This window comes from Arachis hypogaea, chromosome 20 (genome assembly GCF_003086295.3).
Source record: "Arachis hypogaea cultivar Tifrunner chromosome 20, arahy.Tifrunner.gnm2.J5K5, whole genome shotgun sequence".
Classification (NCBI taxonomy): domain Eukaryota; kingdom Viridiplantae; phylum Streptophyta; class Magnoliopsida; order Fabales; family Fabaceae; genus Arachis; species Arachis hypogaea.
The window spans coordinates 116,055,607-116,066,381 of record NC_092055.1 but is presented as its reverse complement, the minus strand read 5'-3'; positions in this window follow the sequence as shown (position 1 = coordinate 116,066,381).

Below are 10,775 nucleotides of genomic sequence, written 5' to 3'. Positions count from 1 at the left end.
TTGGAAAATGAAGAAATTAAGTATATTATTTCTAATTATTTGATTTGGACATTTTATTGAAAATAATTTGTGAAAGTGATGAACAAATAGTATTTTCTATATATAATTAGTGTTGAATTTAATTGAGTTTCAATTACTATATTACCCCTACTTTTATTTGAAATTACAAAAGTAACCCTAACCCTAATTTTCATACACTCATTCCCTAAAACCAACCTCCTTCACGCTGCGCAGCCTCCAGGCTTTCCTTCATCCTCCTTCTGTGCAGCCCTATGCGAAACACACACACACACTGTTCTTTGAGAAACCAACGAAGAGAAAGAAAGGGAAGGCAGAAATCGGGAGAACGGAAGAGAGAAGGGAGGAAAGGGGCTGTCAGCCGGCGCCACTGGGTTCTGCCGCCACCGCCGAGAGCTACACGTGGGGAGCCGTTCTGCCGCCGCGCCCTGCCCAGTTGAGGCCGCCGCTGCTGTTCGCGAGGTCGCCTCCGTCACAGATCGGAACTGAGGCGAGAGAGGAAGAGTCTAACGGGATGGCATGCGCGTGAGAAGGGAGGAAGGCTTCGCGAAGAGCGTCGCGCCGCCGCCGCTACCCGTGCCTTCGCCATCGCCATTCCGTCTCAACCTGGCGTCACCGTCATGCCCTGGCGCCAGTAATGGAGGACGCCACCGTCGTCTGAGAAGAACCCGACACGAGAGAGAGGGGGAAGCCACCCGCGACGCCGCCGGAGCTTCCATTGCCGTCAGAAGCTGCCACCGTCCAACCAGCTACTGCGGTGGTCGTCGCCTGTCGTGAATGGCTGCCGGAGAAGTGGTTGTGGCTGCCGGAGCCACACCGGAGCTTCTGGCCGTTTCTGCCACTTGAGACCCCGCTGCCGTCGCCGGAAAACGCCTCTGCCGCCGTCGAGATCCAATGCCGGTAAGGGTTTTATTTGGGGTTTCTGTCCTTTTTGAATTCCGAGGTTACTATGGTCACTGCCTGTTGGTTTCAGTCATCGTGATTGGAATTTGTCGCCGCTGCCGCTTGAGGTGGCTGCCGGGCTGCCGTTGAACCGGTTCAGAGACCGCCACTATTCCGGTTTAGCTGTTCCTTCTTCATTCGGTAAGCGTTTTCGATTTGAAAGCTCTCTAGTTACTATTCTGGCTTCATACACCAAGGCTTTGCGGCATCAATTGCTATGAGACTGAGTTTCTATTGTTATGTGTCGCGATTAGTGTTGCTGTGGTTACCGCGGGAGTGGCTTGGAGCCAAGGTTGCGTTGTTGGTGATCTCGGTTTAAGAGAGGAGGTTCCTGTGACGCGTTTGGATTATGGAATTGCGTTTTGAGGTAGGGGCGCTTTCCAAAAACTATGCTTTATGTATTGGAATTATTACATATGGATATTGATGTGAGACAATTGGTATTTGGTGATTGTATCTGCCTTGTGTGTTATTTGATTGTCTCGAATGGTTAAGGATGCTTGTTTGGATGAATTGTTGTGCGGCTTGTGAAATATAATGTTTTGATGTTGATTCTTTAAAGATTTGAAATCTGAGTTTGATCCGTTGAGGATTGATTTGAATTGAGTTAATTATCTTGATAATGTGAAAAGTCGAACGCACTTTTGAAATCAGCCTGGTTTACTTTAATTGATTTGGTTTTGGACAAATGATTTGTTATTGAGCCGTTTCTTTAAAGCTTTAGAAATGAGTTAAATCGGTTGATATTGAGTTGATTTCTGAAATGGTTTCCTTGAGATATGCCACTGAGGCGACTGTTGGATTTAGCTTGCTTTTGAATTGATTTCTGGTTTTGAACTGTTGAAAAGGAATGAGAAACGGTTTAGTTGGGACCCGAAACGGGTGGCAAAAGTCCAAGTTTTAGGGGAGGTGCTGCCGAAATTTCTATAAAATTCGAGTCTTTATTGAAATGTTGTTTGGAGAATGATGAGTTAAAGACTTCTACTATTTTATTTGAATTATCAAGAAAAGGATGATTCATACTTTTGAAATGAATTATTAAAGAGGGAATTGTGATTTAGTCTTGCTTCTTAAGAAAGGCATTGTATCTCTTTCAGGAGAAAGTTATTTAGATGAAACTTGTGTTTTAAAGCTATTTGAATGTGAAAAGGGTTTATGCCTTTGAATTTGACTTGGGGGTTTCAATTAAAGAGTTTTAATGATTTTGAAAAGACCTGACTGTCTATTGACAAGTTTCATTTTTAAATGTTTTGAGAAAGGTTTTAAGTACTCTTTGAATTCTGAACTTTTGCAAGACTAAAACAATTTTGAACAGTTGAAATGCTTTAGAATTTATCATGGGGGTTGAAGCTGGTTTTGTCTAGGTAAAGGAAACGGCTTTGAAAGAAGTAAATGATTACGTGACTCGGTTTGGCTTAGATCCTATTTTATTACTCAAGTCGGAAAGCCAATGTTTTAATGATTTTAAATGAATTTGGCGAAATGAGTTATGTTATTCTCCCCTAAAGACTTGGGACTCTGCCGAGAAACTTTTGTTATAAAATCCCATTGTTGGATGGGTGATTTTGAATATCTCAAAGAGGCTTTTAACTTGCCATTATTATGGAAGTTTTGGAAAGAGGATGCCGAGAGTGGCATTATTTTGAAAGGAGAATTTACCTTGAGTAAAAGTGGCTTATGAGTCTGAGATGATTTGAGAAATGAGATCTTTAAAGCCAAGGCTGAAAAGAGTTGAAACTTGATTTCAAAGTGAAATGAGTTGAGAAAATGATTTATGGCTTAAATGCCAATTTCATGAATTTGATGATTTTGAATGTGGAAGTGCTGTTTTGTTGAGAGCCGGAATGGCTGTGTATGTTTATACATATTGATTGGTTCTGGATTGAACCGTGAGCCGGAATGGCTGTGTATGATATGAATATTGGCTGGTTCTGGAATGAACCGTGAGCCGGATGGCTGAGATGGATGTTGATCCATGGATGAGATTGATTGCATGTTTATGCTGAATCATTGATAAATGTGAATGTTGCACTTCCACTATCTGAGATACGAGTTTTCCTGGGTAGTAGCAGTGGCTAGCCACCACGTGCTCCAGGTTGAGACTTGATACTCTGTTGACCCTATGTCGTAAGTGTGGCCGGGCACTGTGAAAGCCCCGGATGAGCTCGCCCCCGAAAATATTCACCAGTGAGGGTGATGGATATGGATCATGATTATGATCAAGTTTATGATGAGTATAACTCGAGTTGGGGATGCGCGACAGAGGGACAGTCCAATGGTTAGCTACCAGGACTTGTCGGGTTGGCTCTATAACCGACAGATGATATCATCAGCCACTAGGGACAGGCATTCATCATATGCATCTATGTGACATTGCTTGGGTGTGCATATTGTACTTGGCTTGCCTTTGTGATTAATTGCTAATTGTCCTACTTGCAATAATTGTTTGTTTGTGCCTGCATCTTCCTATTTATGTTTGCATCTGGGACTCTGTTGGATTGTGGTGATTGGTTGTTGGTTGGATTGTTTGGGCCTAGGGCCGTGGTTGGAAAGAGATGAACTGATGGTTGATTTCGGTTTTGTGTTTCTGGTTTGGAATAAAATTATGAAAGGCTATTTTGGTTCCGCATAGATAAATCGTTTTGAAAGGCTTTTGAGATTTTGAGAATTGAACGGTTCTTCTTTCCGAAAAGATTTCCGACTTTACTTTTATTGGAAACTGTTGTTTTTGAAAAGAGGCATAAGACGGTTATTAATCACTGATGCGGTTATCTTCACGTATCCTATTACAGTAATTCCCAAAAACCCTCTACTGAGAACCCTTTCGAGGATGATGTTCTCACCCCCCTACATTTTTCCCCTTTCAGGATATGGGCGCAGAAGTCACAAAGAATTTATTTAGTTATTGATATGTTCTGTATTGATGTAGATTATTTATTGTACCCTCGCCTTTATCTTGATATATTCTGTGAGAGGGATAGGGATTGTATTGGTTAAAGCTTGTAAATATATTTGTGTATATATATATATATATATATATATATATATATATATATATATATATATATATATATATATATATATATATATATATATATATGTATGTATATATGGATGTACTCTTTATGAGTTTTGTAAGTTGTATGGTATCTATGGATGTATGTTATCGGATGAAAGTATTTTTGGGAGCGATATTGCGGTTTAAAGTTTTAAACAGGCTCATATTTTAGTATTAAATAGTATAAAAGTCGTCGTAATGTCCGAGCTATTAGAGTCGCGCAGCCGGAAGTGTGAGCTTTGGTAGTTAGGGTGTTACATTATGGTATCAGAGCAGTTCTTCCTGTAGAGCCTGAGGAATGGACTGACTATGCTTCAATTGCATACTCTGAGTGTTTTTCATGTATTAGGTCTTGTCGAATGACGAGGATTAGAGCTTTATGCACATGACGATCTATTGATTTAACGCTGTTAGTCTTGCATTGCATAATTCTTGGTATTAAGTTTGGCCAGCTTAATACTAGTGGATTTTGTATATGAAAGCACTGATGGGTTATCATAGATGAAATACGAGTTTCGGGTAAAGCGAATCACGGGTTTTGAGAATGTTAGGAACTATTTCTCGAGGCTATTCAGTTGTGTGTCTTGAATTTCATTCGAGTCGACTTGTTCTTTCATGTCCTAACTTGAAGTTCTTGTTTGCTACTCCTTTCGAAAAGTAATTTGATGTTTCCACTCTATTTCTCTATTCATATGCATTCTTGTTTGATCTCAATTGCATATGTTTGTTTGGAATCCTTGTTGCCTCTGTCTTTTTCTGTTTGAGTTCTTCCTGATTCCCATATTCCTTGATATAGCTTTGAACTTGTCTTAATGCGCTGTGCCTTTTAACTCCGAATTCCGAGTCCATTCTTTGAGAAATTGTTGATTCAGTTTTTCTCTTACTTGACAGTGATCACAGCCAATTTTGAGATTTTATGAATCGCTGTTGAGTTGATATATACTTTTCTATATATGAAACTTTGAGATTACTTATACAGTTTAACAACTATTTATTTCCAATACCCCGCCTGTACTTTTACTGGATTATGGAACTGCATTTACCTTAAATTACAATTTGACCTTCTAGTAATTTTACTATAGTTCCACTGCGCAACTTCATTTGATTATGTATTTGGGTATTTTTCAAAATTTTGGAAAGAAAGAATTTTTCACTTTTATCCCGGTTGGGTTTCGTTTGACAAACTTTACTTAATTCATTTTGATTTGAGTTTGATTTAGCATACTAATGGGTTATGCCATTGTTGTTCTTTTGAAAATGTTGGATTCGTAGCTTTCTTCTTATGAACGGAATCGTTCCTTCTTAAGCTTTTCACCTCTATGAACGTCATACGTGATTCTGTTCTTAACTAACCTTTTACATCTTGTGAACATTATCATTGATCTTGGTTTGTCCTTTCTCTGGTGAATCTTTCTTATATGAGTCAGTTTGATTCGTTTCAAAATAGTGCATTGTTTATCTTCTCATTGCCTCTACCAGAGTTTTTAGTCAAAGATTTATCCTTGAGAAGTTAATAATGATTGAGTTGTCTTTTCCTATGACTTTTGTATTCTTTTGAATCAATTGAAGGCTTGTTTGATGTCTCATGCCTAGTGGATCTTGTTTTGAACTTTTAAAAAGGGTTTTGAATTCTCTTTGAAGAAATATTAAACGGAATTTATTATCTGTTGCTTGATTAAGATTGAAAACCTTTGTCCAATTTTGACAAAATTAATTTAAAGTTGGCATGCGCCATTTTAAATGAGGTTTTGGAAAGCTCCCTTGTTTAGTGGAAATTGGTTCGTTTGTAATGCACCACTTATTTCCTTTACCAAATTGTAAGCAAATTTTTATCTCGGAATTTCTTTTCTAAAAAGAGTTTGACTTCCTCTTTCACCCTTGCTATGAATGTTATACACGCTTGTTTGAATATGAACTTTGGGAATTTTTGAACAAGCATTTGATTTCTCTTCCGAGTTTTATGAATTACTTTTGGTTAAGTTGTGCACCTAATTATCTTTCTAAAATATTTGAGGAAATATTTTAGCTCTTAGCAAAACTTGTGTGCATTTTGTTTTTAAAACTCTACATGATTTACTTCAACATGAAATTGTATTGAAGTAAAGCCACGATTATGCTTTTGTTACTCTCTTGAAGGGTGTTGTTACTTAACCTTTCTTTTAGACTGCGAAGTGGTTTTTCCGCAAGTTTTGGTTCCTTTATGAACAATGTATTCGGAAGTACCTTTAATCGTGCTCTTGAGTTCTGTGAGATTTGTCTTGGGTTTGATATTCCTTTTTGTAAACCTCCTACTTCTTCGACTCAATTTGAGTTTGTTTCAAACTGATGCGCTGGTTTTCTTCTTGTTGATCCTATTGAACTTATTTGATCCAAGGGTTATCTTTGAAGTTGTCAATTGATTTATTTCTAGCAAACTTCATTGCTTGAGCATCCTTGTTTGTCTGGAATTGGATATATTCTCTTAAATCTATGAGCATTATCCTTGATATTGTTTCTCCTTGCTAGAATCTTGTATCCTTCTGAGTAGACTCGAGAATTGTTTGATATCACGTGCGACTTGTAGACGTAGTGACGTGATGCGTTAGTTCCCTAAGACGTGATATGTGTATATGGAAGGTGAAGCGGTAGGTGTGTAACGTTATGATGAGTTGTGGGTGTTTTGTCCCTTGCAAACGAGCTTGCAGGTGTTAGGCTCATAATCGGCTATGAGGTTGTAAGGTGCTTGATGGAGTTAGAAAGTTGAAACTTTGAGGTTGATAAGAGATTAGTGTGCGGATGTTAAGCACGTCGTTTTAATCCCATCACGTTTATAGCCTTCGATGCTCTGCTTTACCATCACATGTTTGAACCATGTCATCTTTGCTTTATGAACGCCTATCTTGAATTGCACCCTATTTTGGCACCTCAAGTTTGTGAGGCATTGAGATCATATGACCTTGTGCATTGAGCCTATCTTATAACGTTTGCTTTACAATCACACTCCTGCCTTTGTACCTTTACGCATACGACCATCCAAGTATTTAAAAACCGTATATATGTTTATATGTTGAGATATTTTGCTTCTTTCTTAAATGTATTCAAAGGTGAACTGTTATGGAATTTCTTTCGTTTTGTATCAATTTTCGAGGGCGAAAATTTTTATAAGGTGGGTAGAATGTAAGGCCCAGAACTTTTGAAAAGTCTTATTATGATCAAGTCTCAGATCATATGATTATTTATAGCCTTAATTTCAGAAATTATTTTATTAAAAATAATTAAGGCAAGTTTTGACTTATTGGATTTGAGATAAGTTATGATTATTATCCAATTTTATAATTATTGGATTATTTTCTATATTTAAAGTATAAAGTTGATAGTTATGAAATAATAAGGATTTTATATGGTTTGGATTGGATAAGTAATATTTTAAATATTAATACTGCTATTTTGGAAAATGAAGAAATTAAGTATATTATTTCTAATTATTTGATTTGGACATTTTATTGAAAATAATTTGTGAAAGTGATGAACAAATAGTATTTTCTATATATAATTAGTGTTGAATTTAATTGAGTTTCAATTACTATATTACCCCTACTTTTATTTGAAATTACAAAAGTAACCCTAACCCTAATTTTGATACACTCATTCCCTAAAACCAACCTCCTTCACGCTGCGCAGCCTCCAGGCTTTCCTTCATCCTCCTTCTGCGCAGCCCTATGCGAAACACACACACACACTGTTCTTTGAGAAACCAACGAAGAGAAAGAAAGGGAAGGCAGAAATCGGGAGAACGGAAGAGAGAAGGGAGGAAAGGGGCTGTCTGCCGGCGCCACTGGGTTCTGCCGCCACCGCCGAGAGCTACACGTGGGGAGCCGTTCTGCCGCCGCTCCCTGCCCAGTTGAGGCCGCCGCTGCTGTTCGCGAGGTCGCCTCCATCACAGATCGGAACTGAGGCGAGAGAGGAAGAGTCTGACGGGATGGCATGCGCGTGAGAAGGGAGGAAGGCTTCGCGAAGAGCGTCGCGCCGCCGCCGCTACCCGTGCCTTCGCCATCGCCATTCCGTCTCAACCTGGCGTCACCGTCATGCCCTAGCGCCAGTAATGGAGGACGCCACCGTCGTCTGAGAAGAACCCGACACGAGAGAGAGGGGGAAGCCACCCGCGACGCCGCTGGAGCTTCCATTGCCGTCAGAAGCTGCCGCCGTCCAACCAGCTGCTGCGGTGGTCGTCGCCTGTCGTGAATGGCTGCCGGAGAAGTGGTTGTGGCTGCAGGAGCCACACCGGAGCATCTGGCCGTTTCTGCCACTTGAGACCCCGCTGCCGTCGCCGGAAAACGCCTCTGCCGCCGTCGAGATCCAATGCCGGTAAGGGTTTTATTTGGGGTTTCTGTCCTTTTTGAATTCCGAGGTTACTATGGTCACTGCCTGTTGGTTTCAGTCATCGTGATTGGAATTTGTCGCCGCTGCCGCTTGAGGTGGCTGCCGGGATGCCGTTGAACCGGTTCAGAGACCGCCACTATTCCGGTTCAGCTGTTCCTTCTTCATTCGGTAAGCGTTTTCGATTTGAAAGCTCTCTAGTTACTATTCTGGCTTCATACACCAAGGCTTTGCGGCATCAATTGCTATGAGACTGAGTTTCTATTGTTATGTGTCGCGATTAGTGTTGCTGTGGTTACCGCGGGAGTGGCTTGGAGCCAAGGTTGCGTTGTTGGTGATCTCGGTTTAAGAGAGGAGGTTCCTGTGACGCGTTTGGATTATGGAATTGCGTTTTGAGGTAGGGGCGCTTTCCAAAAACTATGCTTTATGTATTGGAATTATTACATATGGATATTGATGTGAGACAATTGGTATTTGGTGATTGTATCTGCCTTGTGTGTTATTTGATTGTCTCGAATGGTTAAGGATGCTTGTTTGGATGAATTGTTGTGCGGCTTGTGAAATATAATGTTTTGATGTTGATTCTTTAAAGATTTGAAATCTGAGTTTGATCCGTTGAGGATTGATTTGAATTGAGTTAATTATCTTGATAATGTGAAAAGTCGAACGCACTTTTGAAATCAGCCTGGTTTACTTTAATTGATTTGGTTTTGGACAAATGATTTGTTATTGAGCCGTTTCTTTAAAGCTTTAGAAATGAGTTAAATCGGTTGATATTGAGTTGATTTCTGAAATGGTTTCCTTGAGATATGCCACTGAGGCGACTGTTGGATTTAGCTTGCTTTTGAATTGATTTCTGGTTTTGAACTGTTGAAAAGGAATGAGAAACGGTTTAGTTGGGACCCGAAACGGGTGGCAAAAGTCCAAGTTTTAGGGGAGGTGCTGCCGAAATTTCTATAAAATTCGAGTCTTTATTGAAATGTTGTTTGGAGAATGATGAGTTAAAGACTTCTACTATTTTATTTGAATTATCAAGAAAAGGATGATTCATACTTTTGAAATGAATTATTAAAGAGGGAATTGTGATTTAGTCTTGCTTCTTAAGAAAGGCATTGTATCTCTTTCAGGAGAAAGTTATTTAGATGAAACTTGTGTTTTAAAGCTATTTGAATGTGAAAAGGGTTTATGCCTTTGAATTTGACTTGGGGGTTTCAATTAAAGAGTTTTAATGATTTTGAAAAGACCTGACTGTCTATTGACAAGTTTCATTTTTAAATGTTTTGAGAAAGGTTTTAAGTACTCTTTGAATTCTGAACTTTTGCAAGACTAAAACAATTTTGAACAGTTGAAATGCTTTAGAATTTATCATGGGGGTTGAAGCTGGTTTTGTCTAGGTAAAGGAAACGGCTTTGAAAGAAGTAAATGATTACATGACTCGGTTTGGCTTAGATCCTATTTTATTACTCAAGTCGGAAAGCCAATGTTTTAATGATTTTAAATGAATTTGGCGAAATGAGTTATGTTATTCTCCCCTAAAGACTTGGGACTCTGCCGAGAAACTTTTGTTATAAAATCCCATTGTTGGATGGGTGATTTTGAATATCTCAAAGAGGCTTTTAACTTGCCATGATTATGGAAGTTTTGGAAAGAGGATGCCGAGAGTGGCATTATTTTGAAAGGAGAATTTACCTTGAGTAAAAGTGGCTTATGAGTCTGAGATGATTTGAGAAATGAGATCTTTAAAGCCAAGGCTGAAAAGAGTTGAAACTTGATTTCAAAGTGAAACGAGTTGAGAAAATGATTTATGGCTTAAATGCCAATTTCATGAATTTGATGATTTTGAATGTGGAAGTGCTGTTTTGTTGAGAGCCGGAATGGCTGTGTATGTTTATACATATTGATTGGTTCTGGATTGAACCGTGAGCCGGAATGGCTGTGTATGATATGAATATTGGCTGGTTCTGGAATGAACCGTGAGCCGGATGGCTGAGATGGATGTTGATCCATGGATGAGATTGATTGCATGTTTATGCTGAATCATTGATAAATGTGAATGTTGCACTTCCACTATCTGAGATACGAGTTTTCCTGGGTAGTAGCAGTGGCTAGCCACCACGTGCTCCAGGTTGAGACTTGATACTCTGTTGACCCTATGTCGTAAGTGTGGCCGGGCACTGTGAAAGCCCCGGATGAGCTCGCCCCCGAAAATATTCACCAGTGAGGGTGATGGATATGGATCATGATTATGATCAAGTTTATGATGAGTATAACTCGAGTTGGGGATGCGCGACAGAGGGACAGTCCAATGGTTAGCTACCAGGACTTGTCGGGTTGGCTCTATAACCGACAGATGATATCATCAGCCACTAGGGACAGGCATTCATCATATGCATCTATGTGA